This window comes from Bubalus kerabau, chromosome 5, assembly GCF_029407905.1.
Source record: "Bubalus kerabau isolate K-KA32 ecotype Philippines breed swamp buffalo chromosome 5, PCC_UOA_SB_1v2, whole genome shotgun sequence".
Lineage (NCBI taxonomy): Eukaryota > Metazoa > Chordata > Mammalia > Artiodactyla > Bovidae > Bubalus > Bubalus kerabau.
Window position 1 is genome coordinate 96523109 of NC_073628.1, and position 20242 is coordinate 96543350.

Here is a 20242-nt window from a genome sequence, read left to right on the forward strand (position 1 = left end):
AGGACTTTGTCACCTGCATTTGCTCTTGTCCCAAGCTGTTTTCTAGGGCAGGGAAGGTGGAAGATTAGATCCTATCTCAACATCTGTATGAATTCCTTTAACAATTGCTCGTGGTTCTTGCCCTATCCCAGGTGGCGTAGCAGTAAAGAATCTGCCTGCCAATGCAGGAGACACAAGAGATGCGATCCCTTGGAGAAGGAACCCACTCCAGTATTCTTGCCTGGAAAATCCCTTGGACAGCAGAGCCTGGTGGGCTACAGTCTGTGGGGTCTCAAAGAGTCAGACTGAGCAACAGAGCACACACAGACATTTCTTGGCATACAGTCTAGAAGGCCCACAAGGTCCAGCCCCACCTACCTCTCACCCCATACCCAACCTCACAGCCTCTTTCCCATTCCCCAACTCCCTGAGTTCCTTCCATTTGGCCTGCTACCAGCTCATCTCTCCTCCTTGCCCCACTGAGCCTCAAGCATTCCATTAAATGTTACTTTCTCAGAGAAGCCCAACACTAGCTCAAGACTCCTTTCTCTCTGTGATCCTCTCTCCTTTGCTAACACTCATCACACCTGTTGCCTGTGGTCCCCACAGGGATGGAAGCCCGGGTAAACTGGGCTATAGTACCGCTGCGGCTGCTGCTGTGATGCCAGCATCCGACGCAGAATAGGTGCTCGAAACACCTGTAGTCGAGCTGACGTGGAACCTGAGAGGGCAGAGCCCTGGTCGCTCTTGGACAGCAGGATCCTGGAAGTTGGGGAACTGGTTATATCCCTCTGCAGACTGGCCGCTCGGGTAAAGGAGGATGGAGGCCACGAGGGAGGCCGAAAGGGGATGTGGGGGAGGGTGCAATTGGAGTTGGGTAGCGTGCAGCTTCTGCTGGGCTCGCTCACAGGGGTGGCTTGTCTCCTACCGGCCAGCCCACCTGGCCTTCCTAGCCCTGTCCTTGCTATGTAGCTTGGATTTCTGGAGAATCTCTAAGACCAGAGCAAACAAGCAGATGGAGCTTGAATCACTGCTCAGGGTCCTGCTGGAATTTTCAAAGCAAAACTAGGAGACAACCTTGAGAGGGGTGCTTGAGTCTTCCCCACAGCCTGGGAACTTGGTCCTCTCTGAACCCCAGGAGTCACTCAGATGTGAAGGCTGATGACTCAGAGCTTGGGGGAGCTCAGAGCCTGGACTGAGGTGTCTCCCGGCCCCAGGCCTCCCATCACCTGCTTGGAAATACACGAAACACTCAGAAAGATGTGTTCGGTTGTTGATCTATGTCCAACTCGGCTTTAGCTTGTCCCCTCTCATGACTCCTTCTAAGACGTGGGTGTCCAGGCTGTCCAGTCAGCGTTCACCATCTGGTTTAAATCCACCAAGTTTCATGCTCAAAAGCGTCCTGGTTTGGACTTTATGTTGCATGATTATGCCATTAGGTCTATAAGCGCTAAGTCACTTCAGTCATGTCTGACTGTTTGTGACTCTATGGACTGTAGCCCACCAGACTCCTCTGTCCATGGGATTCTCTAGGCAAGAATGCTGGAGTGGATTGCCATGTTCTCCTCCAGGGGATCTTCCCAGCTCAGGATCGAACTTGCGTCTCTTACATCTCCTGCATGGGCAGGCGGGTTCTTTACCACTAGTGCCACCTGGGAAGCCCAGTAATTTAATTTACTAATTGACTAGCTTGATAATTTGGGCTTCTCAGGTGGCGCTAGTGGTAAAGAACCCACCAGCCAATGCAGGTAGATGTAAGAGGCATGGATTCAATTCCTGGGTCGGAAAGATCCTCTGGAGGAGGGCATAGCAACCCATTCCGGTATTCTTGCCTGGAGAATCCTATGGACAGAGGAGTCTGGCGGGCTGCAGATCATAGGGTCGCAAAGAGTCAGACACAGCTGAGTAACTAACACACATACACATTTACGTCTTCCATACAACAAAACGAATCAGCCATAGGCATACATATGTCCCCTCCCTCCTACCCCCACCATCCTACCCCTCTAGGTCAGCACACAGTGCCAGGCTGGGCTCCTTGTGCTATACAGTAGGTTCCCACTAGTTATCCCGATTTTCTTACCTATTACAGTGAGCATGTGTTACTTTTTCTCAAACAATAAACTTAAAGAAAACAAAAGGCTGGTCATGTGCCACCCCTCACCCAATCCATCCTCTCCCCGCCGCCTGTGTTTCTAGTTTGATTTTGTGGCATAGGGAGTTCTTGGTTGTTTTTCTTTTTGTCTCAATGTTTACTCATCTATTGCAGCACACCAACTCTCTAGCTGCGGCACCCGGGCTCCAGAGTGTGTGTGTGTTCTATGTAGTTTCCACATGTGGGTGTAATTGCTTTGCGGCACGTGGGATCTTAGTTCCCTAACCAGCGATCAAACCCACATCCCTTGCATGGCAAAGCAGATTCTTAACCACTGGACTACTAGGGAAGTCCCTCCTTGGTTATTTTTCTATCACTTATTTCTGGATTTTGGCCAGAATACTTGTGAGATCTGGCCGTCACATTTGATAATATAGCAAAGTAAAATACCACAAGAAATGAATTGGTCATTCTCTTTCTTGACTACAAATTCCCTGAAATCAGGGACATTTGGGGGCTCCTTTACAACAGTGTTAGGATCGTGGTGGGTGTTGACAGATCTTTACTGAGTCCCAGGGATGGAGGAGGACCTGATCTGTCTCCCGGAAGCAGGAGGCCCGGGAGGATGTCTTAGAGGTGACCATCCTGAGCTGCCCTGCCCTCCTGCTAGGAGGCAAACATGCTCCATCTGGCAGCAGGTTCTGGAGAGAGCAGCCCTGGGCCTGGCAAGGGCATTTGCTGGGATGTAGGATTCAAGAATGATGTGCCCACATGGGGGTAGGTTATTCTGCACAGGAGGTGGGTGGGGTGCAAAGCCATCCTGTATGATGGCAGCCCAGGCTCTCATCAGACTGCACACTCCCCTGGGTCCCACACGGGGCTGAAGAATCCCTGGAACGTGGCAGAGCTGCTGATAGCGCTTGATGCTCTGCGTGTGATCAACCACGTGACTTCCTCAGGGAACCATGTGAAGGAAAGTCTGCCGGGCGGGCCCCAGCACCCCGATGGTGAATCTCCAATGTCCTCTTGTTCCCACCCCTTAGAAGCATGATGGGGTGCTGGGAAACAGGGCACGGGGGCCCAGAGATGATATCTAATCATCATCAATAGCCCGACCCTCCATCTTCCTGGGACCATAAGACAGAGTCATACCACAGTAATAATCATAATTTGTTGTTGTTATTCAGTCGCTAAGTCATGTCCAACTGTTTGCAACTCCATGACTGTAGCGCTCCAGGCTCCTCTGTCCTCCACTATCTTCTGGAGTTTGTTCAAATTCATGTCCATTTAGTCAGTGATGCTATTTAACTATCTCATCCTCTGTCGCCCCCTTCTTGTTTTTTCTTCAATCTTTCCCAGCATCAGGGTCTTTTCCAATGAGTAAGTTCTTCTCATCAGGTGGCTGATGCTGAAGCATCAGTCCTTCCAATGAATATTCAGGGAATATTGATTTCCTTTAGGATTGACTGGTTTGATCTCCTTGCCCCAAGGAGGGACAAGACCCCAAGGAGGGTCTTGAGGGACTCTCAAGAGTCTTCTCCAGCACCACAGTTCAAAAGCATCAATTCTTTGGCATGCAGTCTTCTTTATGGTGCAACTTTCACACCCGTACATGACCATTGGAAAAACCATAGCCTTGACTAGATGGACCTTTGTCAGCCAAAGTCTTGCTTTAAAGGACCTGCTGGGTGCTAGGGCACCTGGCCCAGAAGGAATAATAGAAATGTGGTCAGAGGCTGCCTTTAGTTGGACAGTTCAGAGCTCCACCAGGGGCCCACCCCTAGCACCTGTGCGACTGTATTAGTCCCCTGAGGGCTATTGTACAAAACACCAAAAACTGGGTGGCTGAAGCAACAGAAGTTTCTTGTCTCACAGTTTTGGAGGCCCAAAGCCCAAGATCACAGCGTCAGCAGGTTGTGAGGGAATCTCGTGTTACCCTGGCTGTTGGTGGTTTCCTGGCAATCTTGGCATTTCTCTACTTGTAGGTGCATCACCCCAATCTCTGCTTTAGGTCTGCGTGTGTGCACATTTCTGTCCAAATTTCCCCCTTCTATGAGGAGGTCAATCTTAAGGGGTCAGGACCCATCCCAAAGACCTTATTTACATCTGTTCACCTCTACAGAGACTCTGGGTTTTCCCACGTGGTGCTAGTGGTAGAGAACCCACCTGCCAACGCAGGAGACATAAGACACACATGTCTGATCTCTGGGTCAGGAAGATCCCCTGGAGGAGGAAATGGCAACCCCCTCTCGTATTCTTGCCTGGAGAATCCCATGGACAGAGGAGTCTGGTGGGCTACAGCCCATGGGGGTAGCAAAGAGTCAGACATGACTGAAGTGACTAGCATGCACCCACAGAGACCTTACCTCCAAATAAGGTAATTCTCAGGCACTAGGGTTTGGGGCTTTAATATGGCCATAACAATGACCTCGGGTAAATCAGGTAACAGCTCTGAGCCCCAGTTTCCTTGTCTGTTATAAGGGGTTGGCAATAACCCCTCCCTCCTGGAGTTGCTGTATAGAAACTGGAGTGGGTAGTCATTTTCTTCTTCAGGGGATCTTCCTGACCCAGGGATCGGACCCAGGTCTTCTGCATTGCAGGTAGATTCTTTACCATCTGAGCCACCAGGGAAGCCTCTTGTAGAAACATTAGAGGAAGTAAAATGCCTGACCCAGTGCCCACATCATAGTTGGAGCTCAGAAAAACAGCTGCTATTATTTCCTATGCTCTTCCTAGGATGAGCTCAGATAAGAGGCTGCAAGGTCAGGATGTACCTGAATATGATGGCTGAGGGAAGGACAGGACCTGGTGGGGCCAGTCTTGGGAAGATGCTGCCTTAGTCTAACTTGTTCCAAGTCATTTGGTACCTGAGGATAGGGCTCTGCCTGGCTCCCAGACAGTGCCTGGGCTTGGCTTCTGCATCTCTGGGTGAGGCATTTGCAGACCCCACTTCCAGGCTTTGCCGTCTATGGTGTCCAGCTCAGGGTTTCTCAGTCTCGACACTGTTGGCATTTGGGGCCAGGTAATACTCTTTTTTTGGCTGTGCTGGGTCTTCCTTGCTGCTCGGGCTTTTCTCTAGTTGCAGCGAGCAGGGGCTACTCTCTAATTGCAACGCAACGGTTTCTCATTGTGGTGGCTTCTCTTGCTGCTGAACAAAGGCTCTAGGCATCTGGGCTTCAGTAGATGTGGCACGTGGGCTCAGTAGTTGCAGCTCCCAGGCTCTAGAGCACAGGCTTAGTAGTTGTGGCACACGGGCTTAGTTGCTTCGCAGCATGTGGGATCTTCCCGGATCAGGAATCAAACCCATGTCTCCTGCATCACAGGGTGGATTCTTTACCACTGAGCCACCAGGGAAGCCCGGGGCCAGATAATCCTTTGTCATAGGGCTGTCCTGTGCCTTGCAGCATCCCTGGCCTCTACCCACTAGAAGCAGATGGTACCCCTTCCATAGTTACAACTACCATTACTGTCTTGTGTGTGTGTGAAAGTCACTTGGTCACGTCCAACTCTTGGACTTGACCTCGTGGACTATACGGTCCATGGAATTCTCCAAGCCAGAATGCTGGAGTGGGCAGCTGTTCCCTTTTCCAGGGGATCATCCCAACCCAGGAATCAAACCCAGTTCTTCTGCATTGCAGGTGGATTCTTTACCAGCTGAGCCACCAGGGAAGCTGTGGTCAAGTCTTCCTGGGGTTAAGATCATAGCCTTGGTCTAGCTGGCTGCCCTAGGAAGGGCTAGGAGGGTGCTGAACTGCCTTAGACAGTCAGAATCCCACATGGCTCAGTCTGGAAATAGGGGCCTGAACAGTACTCGGGGCAGAAAGTGTCCATCACAGTTGGACCCCCTCCATATCCAGAGCAAATTGTCCTTCCCAATCTGTTGCTGCAAGCCTGGCTCCCTAGGGTCATCTCAAGGTGATTGTGGCCTGGCCTAGGCACGGTGGCCAGGGCTTGGCTGTAAACAGGCAACAGGAAGCCCAGAGCAGTGATGGGCCTCGGGAGGCTGAGCCAGGAGAAGGTGTGGACACAGTGCTGACAGGCCCAACTTATCAGGACCAGGAGCCCAGGCTGCAGGCGAGTGGTTTGTGGGTCTTTATCAGCCGTTAGAGTGACAGAGTTTGCAACAATCCTGCTGGCCATGGGTGCTGACAGCCAGGAGCCTGGCCGGCGGTGGAGCACAGCTTCTGCTCATAACCCTGGCTTCCTGCTGCAGGGTGGGAGGTGTACTCTGCCGGGACAGTAGAGGAGAGGATGGGCAGGAGAAGGAGGAAAAGAAAGAGATGATCAGAGAGGCTTGCTTTGTTCCCCACTTTCCTTGCCTTCACAGACTTAAAAATGTGTGTACAGCATCAAAGCTGATGGCTTTTTACTGAAACAAGTTGAATTATTTAAAAACGGGTGGGGTGTAATTGGGGCCCATTAGAGAGAGATGGGAGGAAATGAACGAGGGAAGAGGTGGGGAAGATGATATACTAGGAATGAAATCTGAACTCCTCCCACCCTTCACCTGCCCTGCAGAGCTGGGCTCTGCTCACCTTCTCTTCCCATAAGTGAGATGCTTCCCATGATCACAGGGCCCCGGGATGTGCTCAGTCAATGTTAACTAGTTCATGGGGCTCTCAAGGCTCCCCATGTGCGTCTGAGCACAGGAGGTAAGCGGGGAACAGAGGCAGGAAACTGGCTCTGTGTCCTGGACACTGGCTTCCCCTCTCTGAGCCTCAGTTCTTTCTCTGTTTAAACAAGAGGGTGGAAAATGGATGATTTTTAAAAGTCCACTTCATTCTTGCTTGTTTGTTTTTAAGGCCGACAGCAGCTGAGCTGTCTTAGCAACAGGGGCTAAACTAGGGGCATTTCTCTCACTTCAGGTGGGCTCAGGGCTTTTCCAGGTGCGCTTGAGACAGGCTGGGACCTGGGACACTTTGCTGCAGTGGCTGCACCTGGACAAATGTCTCCTGGAGCAACAAAATACAAACAAATTGTAAGGGACTAAAAATAACTGTGTGCCCAAGCAGTTGGGGGCAAATTATGGACAACAAGATACAAAATGAACAAAAAAAATTTTCAACTGCCACTTCTGAAGAGCTGGAAGCAAAAATAGGGTGTTGGGAGCAAAAGCAGGGTGCTGTGCATGCCCCCTGCCCACATCACCAAAGAGGTAGGCAAACCACCTAAGCCACCCCTCCAGCCCCACCCTTAGACACATCCCTGTCGTTGTTGTTCAGTTGTTAAGTCGTATCCAGCTTTTTGTGAGCCCGTGGACCACAGCATGCCAGGCTCCTCTGTCTACCACTATCTCCTGGAGTTTGCTCTCATTCATGTCCATTGAGTCAGTGATGCTATCTAACCATCTCATCCTCTGCCCCTCCCTTCTCTTTTTGCCTTCAATCTTTCCCAGCATCAGGGTCTTTTCCAGTGAGCTGGCTTTTCACATCAGGTGGCCAAAGTATTGGAGCTTCAGCTTCAGCATCAGTCCTGCCAATGAATATTCAGGATGGATTTCCTTTAGGATTGACTGGTTTGATCTCCTTGCAGTCCAAGGGACTCTCGAAAATCTTCTCCAGCACCACAATTCGAAAGTATCAATTCTTCAGTGCCCAGCCTTCTTTATGGTACAACTCTCACATTAGAACATGACCACTGGGAAAAATCAGAGCTTTGATTATAGCAACTTTTGTGGGTGAAGTGATGCCTCTGCTTTTTAATATGCTGTCTATGTTTGTCCTAAAGAATCTCCTGCAATGAAGAAGACCTGGGTTCGATCTCTGGGTTAGGAAGATCCCCTGGAGAAGGAAATGGCTACACACTCCAGTATTCTTGCCTGGAGAATCCCATGGACAGAGGAGCCTGGTGGGCTATAGCCCATGGGATTGCAAAAAGTTGGACACGACTGAGGGACTAACACCTTCATTTTCACTTTCTAGGTTTGTCATAGCTTTCCTTCTAAGGAGCAAGCATCTTTTAATTTAATGGCCATAATCGCTGTCTGCAGTGATTTTAGAGCCCGAGAAAATAAAACCTCCCTGCTTCTACTTTTTCCTCTTCTATTTGCCATGAGGTCATGGGACTGGATACCATGATCTTAGTTTTCTGAATGTTGAGTTTCAAGCCAGCTTTTTTCACTCTCCTCTTTCACCCTGGTCAAGAAGCTCTTTAATCGTACCCCTACCTTACCCTATATAAGGAACCAGCTCTCCTCACTTTGGGGACTGAGCAAGGGAACCTGTTACCTGTTTTTGCTTCCCCCTGCTGCAGCAAGAACCAGTAAAGCCTTGCCTGCATTTCTTGTCTGGCTTCTTATCAATTTCTATTGATTGGGGAAGGTTAAGAACCCTGACTGGTATCAGGCTAGTTTGGGCTTCCTGACAGCATGGCAGTCTCAGAGCTGTCGGACTCCTCACACACATGGCAGATCAGGAGTCCAGTGAAACTTAAACTCACCCAGACAGGTGTGGGTCCTACCTGACTCTCACACACAAGCAGACACCTCTGAAGAACTGAGATTTAGTTCAAATGCTGGTGATGGGGTGAAGAGGTGGGGACTGTATGGTTCTAGAAGAAAAGATTATGAGCCTCATCTCTGAGCCAGACAGATTGAAACAGCCTGGTGGACCCTGAGAGCAGGCGTCATCTGTTGTTGGCCATGAACAAAGAGTATTTTATTTATTTTTTTGTGTGTGTGTGTGAATAACATTTTATTTATTTATTTATTTGTAAATTTTATTTTATTTTTAAACCTCAAACACTGTATTAGTTTTGCCAAACATCAAAACAAATCCGCCACAGGTATACATGTGCTCCCCATCCTGAACCCTCCTCCCTCCTCCCTCCCCACACCATCCCTCTAGGTCGTCCCAGTGCACCAGCCCCAAGCATCCAGTATCGTGCATCGAACCTGGACTGGCAACTCATTTCATACATGATATTACACATGTTTCAATGCCATTCTCCCAAATCTTCCCACCCTCTCCCTCTCCAACAGAGTCCATAAGACTGTTCTATACATCAGTGTCTCTTTTGCTGTCTTGTACACAGGGTTATTGTTACCATCTTTCTAAATTCCATATATATGCGTTAGTATACTGTATTGGTGATTTTCTTTCTGGCTTACTTCACTCTGTATAATAGGCTCCAGTTTCATCCACCTCATTAGAACTGATTCAAATGTGTTCTTTTTAATGGCTGAGTAGTACTCCATTGTGTATATGTACCACAGCTTTCTTATCCATTCATCTGCTGATGGACATATGGGTTGCTTCCATGTCCTGGCTATTATAAACAGTGCTGCGATGAACATTGGGGTACACGTGTCTCTTTCCCTTCTGGTTTCCTCAGTGTGTATGCCCAGCAGTGGGATTGCTGGATCATAAGGCAGTTCTATTTTCAGTTTTTTAAGGAATCTCCACACTGTTCTCCATAGTGGCTGTACTAGTTTGCATTCCCACCAACAGTGTAAGAGGGTTCCTTTTTCTCCACACCCTCTCCAGCATTTATTGCTTGTAGACTTTTGGATAGCAGCCATTCTGACTGGTGTGAAATGGTACCTCATAGTGGTTTTGATTTGCATTTCTCTGATAATGAGTGATGTTGAGCATCTTTTCATGTGTTTGTTAGCCATCTGTATGTCTTCTTTGGAGAAATGTCTATTTAGTTCTTTGGCCCATTTTTTTGATTGGGTCATTTATTTTTCTGGAGTTGAGTTGTAGGAGTTGCTTGTATATATTTGAGATTAGTTGTTTGTCAGTTGCTTCATTTGCTATTATTTTCTCCCATTCTGAAGGCTGCCTTTTCATCTTGCTAATAGTTTCCTTTGATGTGCAGAAGCTTTTAAGTTTAATTAGGTCCCATTTGTTTATTTTTGCTTTTATTTCCAATATTCTGGGAGGTGGGTCATAGAGGATCCTGCTGTGATGTATGTCGGAGAGTGTTTTGCCTATGTTCTCCTCTAGGAGTTTTATAGTTTCTGGTCTTACGTTTAGGTCTTTAATCCATTTTGAGTTTATTTTTGTGTATGGTGTTAGAAAGTGTTCTAGTTTCATTCTTTTACAAGTGGTTGACCAGATTTCCCAGCACCACTTGTTAAAGAGATTGTTTTTAATCCATTGTATATTCTTGCCTCCTTTGTCAAAGATAAGGTGTCCATATGTGCGTGGATTTATCTCTGGGCTTTCTATTTTGTTCCATTGATCTATATTTCTGTCCAACAAAGAGTATTTTAAATGATCTTTAAAAAGTGTGGGAGTCTATCCAAAAACTACCTCACCCCCATGTAAAAAAAATGATCCTAGTAAGTTGATTGCCGAGAAGGGACATTCTAGTTATTGGTTGGTTTTATTCCCTGAGTGCTCCACCCTGGGGACATTCCTGCTACTCTCCTCCCCTCCCCAGAGTTTCTTCTGGGGCCTAAGTGCCTGACTTGCCAGCACCCAGCAGATCTCTGAGAGTAGGGGGCAAGGGAGGGCACGCCACCTGCCCTCTTCACCAGTTGCACCCCACATAGATCTGCACCTCCACCAGGATGTCTCTCTCTAGACTACTCTAGAGGGGTGGGCAGCGGGAGATGAGGTCATCAGCCCCCAAGAAATTAACTTGTGGGGTGAGGAAAGCCCTGGGTGTTGGGGTCAAAGAATTAGAGACAGGTAGATTGAAGCTGCGGAGAAGGCAATGGCACCCCACTCCAGTACTCTTGCCTGGAAAATCCCATGGACGCAGGAGCCTGGTAGGCTGCAGTCCATGGGGTCGCTAAGAGTCGGACACGACTGAGCAACTTCACTTTCACTCTTCACTTTCATGCATTGGAGAAGGAAATGGCAACCCACTCCAGTGTTCTTGCCTGGAGAATCCCAGGGACGGCGGGGCCTGGTGGGCTGCTGTGTATGGGGCTGCACAGAGTCAGACACGACTGAATCGACTTAGCAGCAGCAGCAGCAGCAGCAGATTGAAGCTGAATCCTGGTTGTGTCATTTCACTGCGAGTTGAGACCACATTACTTAACCTGCATGTGTCCTATGCTAGGTGAGGAGGGGAGCTCTGTATTCCTTGTTGTCTGTTAGGTCCCAGAGGTTAGACAGTGCTTGGCATATAGCAGACACTCAATATGTAGTTGTTGGAGGGGTGAATGAATGCCATACTTCCCTCATCTATAAAACAGAACAATACCTACCTGTATTAGTTATCTACTGCTGCATAACAAATGAACCCTAACAGAGGATCCTGGTGGGCTACAGTCCATAGGGTCACAAAGAAATTGGACATGACTGAAGCAACTAAGCATGCATGCAATGACTTGAAAAATAAACATTTATAATCCCACAGGTTCTGTGGATCAGGAATCTGGGTGGTTCCGGCCCATCTCTTGTGTGGTCACCGCCAGGATATCAACAGGGGCTGCAATGTCTGAAGGCTTAACTGGAGCTGGAAGATCAGTTCCTGTTTCCCAGAATAGATACAACTGACTTTTTATTAATTAATTTTTATTGGAGTATAGTGATTTACAATGTTATGTTAGTTTCTGCTGTGCAACAAAATGAATCAATTATACATATACATATATATACTCTTTTTTAGATTCTTTTCCCATATAGATCATCACAAGTATTGAGTAGAGTTCCCTGTGCTCTACGGTAGGTTCTTACTAGTTATCTATTTTATATATGTGTGTATGTGCATGCTAAGTCATTCCAGTTGTGTCTGACTTTTTGCAACCATATGGACTGTAGCCCACCAGGTTCCTCTGTCTATGGGATTCACCAGGCAAGAATACTGGAGTGGGTTGCTATTCCCTTCTCCAGGAGATCTTCCCAACTCAGAGATCGAACTTTCATCTCTTACGTCCTCTGCATTGGCAGGCAGGTTCTTTACCACTAGCACCACCTGAGAATCCCTATTTTATATATAGTAGTATGCATTTGTCAGTCTCAGTCTCCCAATTTATCTTCCCTTGTGGCTCAGCTGGCAAAGAGTCCACTTGCAAGGCAGGAGACTTCGGTTTGACTACACCCCAGTACAGTCCATGGAGTCACAGAGTCGGACATGACCGAGCGACTTTCACTTCACCTCAGTCCCCCTTATACCCTGGTAACCTTAAGTTTGTTTTCTACATCTGTGAATTTATTTCTGTTTTGTAAACAGCTTCATTTGTACCATTTTAAAAAAGGCTCTACATGTATCATGTGATGTTTGTCTTTCTCTGCACAACTGGTTTCTTGGTGGAAAGTATATACAGTAACTGTGTATAAAGCAGTTATATATAGTAATCATAATAATAATGGGCACAATTGATAATTTGTATTGAGTACTTAACTTTGTGCCAGGCCCTGTGATAAGCAGCCTACATATTTCATTTAATCGTTCCACTGCCTCATGAGTCAGGTACTATTATCAATAGGCAAAGAGAGGCTGCAGTAGCTTTCCCTGAAATACAGCTAGCATCTGGTTATCAATTGCTGCATGACAAATCACCCCAAAACTTGGGGGCTTAAAAAGTGTTTTCGTCTCTCTTACAATTTCTGTGGGTCAGGAGTATGAGGAGGGCTAGTTCAAGGTCTTTTGTCCCAGAAGTCAGATGGTGGCAGAGCAGTTATAGGTGGGGAACATCCTTCTCCATGAGGCCTCATGATGGGTGGGTTAGCTTGGGCTTCCTTACAGCATGGCAATCTCGAGGCTGTTGGACTCTTTACATGGCAGCTCAGGACTTCAGTACAAGTGTTCCGCTGGGCAAGCAAAACAGAAGCTCCTCCACCTTTTATAACCCAGCCAGAGAAGTCACAGGGCTTATTCTGCCTTATTCACAAGCCTGTCCAGATTCAACAGGAGGGAACACGGACCCCCTTTTCAATGGGAGGAGAGTCAAGTCCCCACTGTAGAAAGAGCATGGAGGGTGGGAGATCCTGCAGCCCTCTTTGACGGTTCAATCTGTCACACTAGTGAGAGGTGGGACTGAAATCTGAATGCCAACAGGCTAACTCCTGGACCCCAAACTCTGCCTTTCTGTACTGTGTTGCCCCATAAAAGCTAAGTCCCCCAGAGACCTAAGGCATAAACAAAAGGATATCAGATCAAAGATCCTTTGCAAATACTAGATGTCCCTGTCCTTTCTTGAGGCTGCTGCAACAAAGCACCACAAACTGGGTGGCTTAAAACAAGAGAGATTCATGCTGTCGCACTTCTAAAAGCTGGAAGTCAGAGACCAAGGTATTGGCAGAGCCATGCTCTCTTCTAAGGCTCAAGGTAAGGATCCTTCCTTGCATCTTCCAGTTCTGGTGGTTTCACGAATTCCTTGGTGTTCCTTGGCTTGTAGACATGTGGCTCTAATCTCTGACTCTGATTTTATATGGCTTTCTCCTTACATGTCTGTCTGTACCTGTGTGTCTCCTCTTCATTTATTTATGTATTTATTTTTGGCTAAATTGGGTCTTAGTTATGGCAGGCAGGATCTTCACTGTGGTGCACAGACTTCTCTCTATGGGCTCCAGAGTGCACGGGCTCAAAATTTCCTGTGCATGTAAGTCCTGAAGCATGCAGAATCTTAGTTCCCTGACCAGGGATTGAACCCAAGTCCCCTGCACTGAAAGGCAGATTCTTAAGTGCTGGACCACCAGGGAAGTCCCTGTCTCCTCTTCTTATGAGGACACCAGTCATGTTGGATTCAAGGCCCTTCTTGTTCCAGTATGATCTTATCTTAGCTAATGACATTGGCGAAGATCCTATTTCCAAATAAGGTTGCATTCTGAGGTTCTGGGTGGTGTGAGTTTTAGGGGACACAGCTCAGCCCAGTACAATGCCCCTTTCTGATTTTCCAGTCACACCTAGTTACTTTCCGGTCCTTCTCATCACTCCACACAGCCATTCAAACAGGGGAGCACAGCTCTAGGTCCAGGCCATCAAGGAGGATGTGGCTAGCCCTTGTGGGGGTGGCTGCCTTCCCTGGGGAGTGGCGTCAGGGGAAAGAGCCAACCAGGGTGACATCAGAGCCCTGCCAGCACCTCCCCTACTTCCCGTGGTAGAGCTCTCACGGGGCCTGCTTCCCGTACACCCGGGCCTGGTCCTGTGTCTGACCCTGCCCAGCACAGGGTGTCCTCTCCCGGAATGGCTCTATTAATATCCCTCATGTGGACGTTCTGGGCTGGCCATTCATGAGCCCGTCCTCACGTGTGTCCCCCACTCCACCATTCATGAGTGTTGCCCTCCAGGCAGGGCTGGCTCCCTCCCCTCTCCTGTGCCCTCTCTCTGTTGTCTGCTCCTTTCCACTCTTCTCTGCTCTGTTTGCAGAGAACCTGCAGGATCTAAGCCACCGTGTGCTTCTTCTTGACTGTGAGCTAGAGGCTCTGCGTTCACATCATGCATTGTACTCCGAATGAATGACGTCGGTCTAGGACATGTCCCAGGGGCTGCTCTGTGAAAGGCGCCCCCTGCAAGTGTGTGAGCAGCAGTGGGCAGCCACTCTTGGTGAGGTCTGCTCTTTCATAGGTGTCCACGAGGATCCTTCATCCCCTTTTCCTGACCCTTGTGTCGAGGCTGTGAACTGCTGCCATCCCTGGAGGGTTGGCCACGGGCTGGCATTGAGACCCATGAACAGACTCGTAGCCTCTATCAGTGAGTCTCATTCTTGGGCATTTGTTATTTTATATATTTAATGTTTTTGGCCACACCACACAGCATGTGGGATCTTCATTCACCTACCAGGGATTGTACCCACACCCCCGCAGTGAAAGAGCAGAGTCTTAACCACTGGACCATCAGGGAAGTCCCCTTGGGAGTTTATCTTGAGTAAATATCTAAGACCATGGCTCTCAGTCAGGTGCATTTTTGCAATGTCTGGAGATACTTTTGGTCACAATTTGGGTAAGGGGCTAGAGACCCAGAATGCTGTCAACTACCCTGCAACACACAGGACAGCCCCTGACCCCTACAGAAGATTATCTGACCCCAAATTGTCCATAGGGCTGAGGCTGAGGAAAATTGACCTAAAAGTCTACATAGTTAAAGATTTTCATAGTAGCATTAATTAAACTAATAAGAAAAATCTAGGCACTATCAGATTAGAACAGTTAATTATATTAAGAATATTAAATTCAGTGAGCTATAAAATAGCCATTTAAAAGGATAAATATGACAGCTCTTTAGCAACATGTTGGGCTTAGTTGCTCAGTTGTGTTCGACTCTTTGTGACGCTATGAACTGTAGTCCGTCAAGCTCCTCTGTCCATGGAATTCTCCAGGCAAGAATACTGGAGTGGGTTGCCATTGCCTTCTCTGGGATCTTCCCAACCCAGGGATTGAACCCAGGTTTCCCTCATTGTAGGCGGATTCTTTACCGTCTGAGTCACTAGGGAAGCCCTGGTGGCCTTAGCAACATAGAGAAGTATATTAAAATTATATATAAAATGAATATTATACATAATTATATATATGAATTCCTCAAATGACTGAACATAGTTTTTCTATAATAGCTCACCAATTTCACTCTTAGGTATATAACTGAGAGGGATGAAGACATATGTCCACATAAAAACTTGTACATGGAGGTTCATGGCAGTATTATTCATAATCACCTAAAGGTGGAAGTAACCCAATCATCTGTGGATGACTGAACAAACAAAATGTGATATGTCCACAGGATGGAATACTATTTGACTATGAAAAGGAGTGAAATACTGATACGTAAATCTACAGCATGGATAAATCTTGAAAATATTATTCTAGGTGAAAGAAGCCTAACACAAAATGCCATATGGTTTATGATTACATTTATATGAACTATCCAATATAGGCAAATATAAAGGTAGAAAGAAGATTAGTGGTTGCTTAGGGCTGGAGGTGATGATGGGGGTGGTGTAGGGGCTGAAGGTGATGATAGGGGTGGTGGAGGCAGGTAATGGCATGATAAGGTGATGAAAATGTTCTAAGATGTCTATGATGATGGTTGCATATATCTGCAATGTACTTAAAGCTATTGAACAATACACTTTCAAAAATTTAATTTTTAAATTGTTTTAATCACCTTCAGTTCACCACCAGCTGCAGATTTCTTTAGCATGAATGATAGATTTTCAATGGATGAATTGTATGGTATGTGAATTATGTCTCAATAAAGTTTTAAAAATACCAACAGGGACTTCTCTGGTGGTCCAGTGGCTAAGACTCTGTGATCCTAGTGAAAGGGGCCTGGGTTTAATCCCTAATCAGGAAACCAGATCCCGCAAACCACAACTAAGAGTTGGCTTGTCACAACAAAGATTGAAGATCCTGCATGCAACAACTAAGACTGGGAGCACCCAAAATAAATAATTAAAAAAAAAGAGAGAGCGAGAAGGAGATCTGGGACTCAGAGAAGAGAAGGTGATGTGAAGACAGTAGCAGGGATTGGAGGGATGCTGCCACACGCCACTAATGAACATCTGAAGCCACCAGAAGCTGAAAGAGGCCAGAAACAATCCTCCCCTAGAAACTACAGAAGGAGCAAGACCCAGCCAACACCTTGATTTTGGACTTCTGGTTTCCAAGAATGATAAGAGAACCAATTTCTGTTGTTTCAAGCTAAGGAATTTGTGGTACTATGCTTTGGCAGTACTGGGAAACTCATCTTCGGTGAATATGAGGGAAATCTCCCTTTTATCACCTTCAGGTCATCCTCAGAACTAGAGACTGGGTTTCATTCTCAGGGGAAGGTCTGTCACTGAAGGTACAGCCAAGGGCCAGCTGAAGACAGGAACCATGTTGATTATTTTAACAGAGACTATTTAACATAGGAGAAGGCAATGGCACCCCACTCCAGTACTCTTGCCTGGAAAATCCCATGGACTGAGGAGCCTGGTAGGCTGCAGTCCATGGGGTCACTGAGGGTCAGACATGACTGAGCGACTTCACTTTCACTTTTCACTTTCATGCATTGGAGAAGGCAATGGCAATCCACTCCAGTGTTCTTGCCTGGAGAATCCCAGGGACAGGGGAGCCTGGTGGGCTGCTGTCTATGGGGTCACACAGAGTCAGATACGACTGAAGTGACTTAGCAGCAGCAGCATTTAACATAAAGTTACTTGTTTGCTATTTTTATTTGCTTTTTTTTCTATGTGTAAACCTTTAAAAAACTGTTTATTATTTATTTATTTTTGGCCATGTGTCATTTGGAATCCTAGTTCCCCAGTGAAGTGAGTGAAGTGAAGTCGCTCAGTCACGTCTGATTCTTTGCGACCCCATGGACTGTAGCCTACCAGGCTCTTTCATCCATGGGATTTTCCAGGCAAGAATACTGCAGTGGGTTGCCATTTCCTTCTCCAGAAGATCTTCCCAACCCAGGGATTGAACCTGGGTCTCCTGCATTGTAAGCAGACGCTTTACCGTCTGAGCCACCAGGGAAGTCCTACCAGGGATCAAACCCATTGGCCCCTGCAGTGGAAGTGTGGAGTCTTAACCGCTGGACTTTCAGGGAAGCCCCTAAAATTGTTAATTAGTCATGAAAACCTGAAATATCATGAGAACTCTAGGTGTCAAGGAGGGAGACACCGAATGAAGAAGCTGTGCCCCCTGGAACTGGTTAAAACTAGGTGTCAAGGAGGGAGATACCAAAAGAAGAAACTGTGCCCCCCTGGAATTGGTTAAAACTTAGAAGCTGAGAAATGGGGCTGAGACCCAGAATTCTGAGGAGGATGGAGAAGTAGAAGAGTCCTTGGGGCCAGCTCTTCAGACCAGACATGGACACACTGAGTATTAGGTCATGAGTCAGATCATATCCATCTTTGGCCTTAAACTCTGATGGCCCCATCTTACTTGGAGTAAAGTTAGCCCAAGTCTGAACCAGAAGGCTCTGCTCTGTTCAGCCCTCACCGCCTCTCTGATCCTGTTTCCTCTCTCTCTCGTCTCACTTGCTCCACTCCCTAATGCTGACCTCTTTGCCATTCTTGCATGTTGCAACACACTGTAGTGTTGCCTGGCTCCCTCTTCCCCTGAAACCATTGAGGCAACCTCCTTACCTCCTTCAAATCTTTGCTCCAATATCACTTCCCTGGTGAGTTCTTCCTGAGCTTCCTGCCAACAACTCAACAATCCCTAACACAGCCCTCCCTCTTCTCTGCTTTATTTTCCTCCTTAGAATGATCACTTTCTAATATATTAAATGGGGCTTCCCAGGTGGTGATAGTGGTAAAGATTCTACCTGCCAATGCAGGAGACGTGGGTTTGACCCCTGGGTCAGGAAGATCTCCCAGAGGAGGAAATGGCAACTCACTCCAGTGTTCTTGCTGGGAGACGCCCACAGATAGAGGAGCCTGGCGGGCTCTGTAGTCCATGGGGTCACAAAGAGTTGGATATGACTGAGCAACTGAGCACACACACAGTATACTATATATTTTAGTTACTTCATTTTATGGGTCTATCTCCTTCTATTAGAACATAAGCTTCCCAAATATAAGGCTTTGTCTGTTTTGTTCACTGCTGTACCCTGGACACCTTGACAAGAGTAAGCATTCCATGAATGTTTATTGAATGAATGAGTTAGAACCTGGCCCAGTTCAAATGTAGGTGCTATAAAAAGAGATCACATGGCTCCTCATGTCTGAATGGCCTGGCCTGCCCTCCCCGCCACTGGCAGGAAGCGGCTGCTGAGGTTGTTCTGTCCTGGGCAGAACTGGAGACTGGCCAGTCACTCCTGACCCACGGCCATCTAGAGCCTCCAAGCCCCCTCCGGCCCCATCCAATCAGGAAGAGGGTGTGGTTTCCTGGGGGACACTGGCCAGAGCCTGCCAGGCCAGGGAGGAGAGCTCGGTATAATGCATGTGTGTTACCTGTCGCCCTCCCACCTTCAGATCCTAAAACCCTAGTGGGAGATGGTGGCTGAGAGCAGGTGACAGGCCAGAGGGCTGCCTTAAGATAAGTCCCTGGCAGCAGGGCCTTGTGACTGTCCTGCCTTCTTCTGTCTCATTTTCAGGCCTGGGGTGCCTTCCTCTCCCTCACACAGAGGGCTCATCTCAACCAGACAGAACCTGGACAAACCATGGGACTTGTCTGAAGAGCAGACATAACCAGGAGGAATAAACACCCAAGGTCAAAAACATTACCTGATGGTGATGACAATGATGATGAAAGGTATTGGTGAGGGTGGAAGCAGAAAGCAGCAGACTTAGATTAATTCGAGGAGATTTAATAAAAGGGGCTGTTTATGAAAGAGTAGACATGGAATACTAAGTCCTGTACACAAGCACTGTTTATAACAGCCAAGACATGGAAGCAGCCTAAATGTCCATCAACAGAGAAATGGATAAAGAAGTGGCACATACACACGATGGATTACTACTCAGCCATTAAAAAGAATGAAATAATGCCATTTGCAGCAAGATGGATGGACTTAAGAGACTGTCATGCTGAGTGAAGTAAGTCAGACAGTGAAGGAGAAACATCATCCCTTATATGTGGAATCTAAAAAGAAATGATACAAATGAACTTATTTACAAAACAGAAACAGACTCACAGACTTAGAGGGCGAACTTATGGTTTCTGGGGAGAAAGATGCGGGGAAGGGATAGTTAAGGAGTTTGAGATGGACATGTACATACTGCTGTGTTTGAAGTGAATAACCAACAAGATCCTACTGTATAGCACAGGGAACTCTGCTCAATGTTATATAGCAACCTGGATGGGAACAGAGTTTGGAGAAGAATGGACACATGTACATGTGTGGCTGAGTCCCTTTGCTGTCCACCTGAAACTATCACAACATTGTTAATTGGCAATACTCCAATATAAAATACAAAGATTTAAAAAATATATATACAAATTCCCAGAAAACTGAGAAATTGACCTGAGGCTATCAACTCCAAGATATACACTGATAAAAATTATTAGAAAATATGATCAGGTCACCCAGGCTAAAAGAATATACCAAATTATTTTATGTGGATAATAAATTAGGCTATGATCAGACATCCCAAGAGAAGCATACAAAGCAAGGCAACAACAGACAGAGCAACATTTTCAAGAGACCAAGGAAATAAGTGTGTTAGTGTTAGTTGCTCAGTCGTGCCCGACTCTTTGAGACCCCGTGGACTATAGCCCACCAGGTTCCTCTGTCTATGAAATTCTCCAGGCAAGAATACTGGAGTGGGTTGCCATTCCCTCCTCCAGGGGATCTTCCTGACCAAGGGATTGAACCCGGGTCTCCTGCATTGTAGGTAGATGC

At 47.1% G+C, this 20242-nt stretch overlaps 1 non-coding gene across 1 annotated transcript; it reads right to left on the reverse strand.

Moving 5' to 3' along the window:
• Window positions 1–17355: 17355 nt before the first annotated feature.
• On the reverse strand, window positions 17356–17427 carry TRNAC-ACA (transfer RNA cysteine (anticodon ACA)). The gene has a single exon. It is a non-coding gene; the product is annotated as a tRNA-Cys (tRNA).
• Between the last annotated feature and the right edge of the window lie 2815 nt (window positions 17428–20242).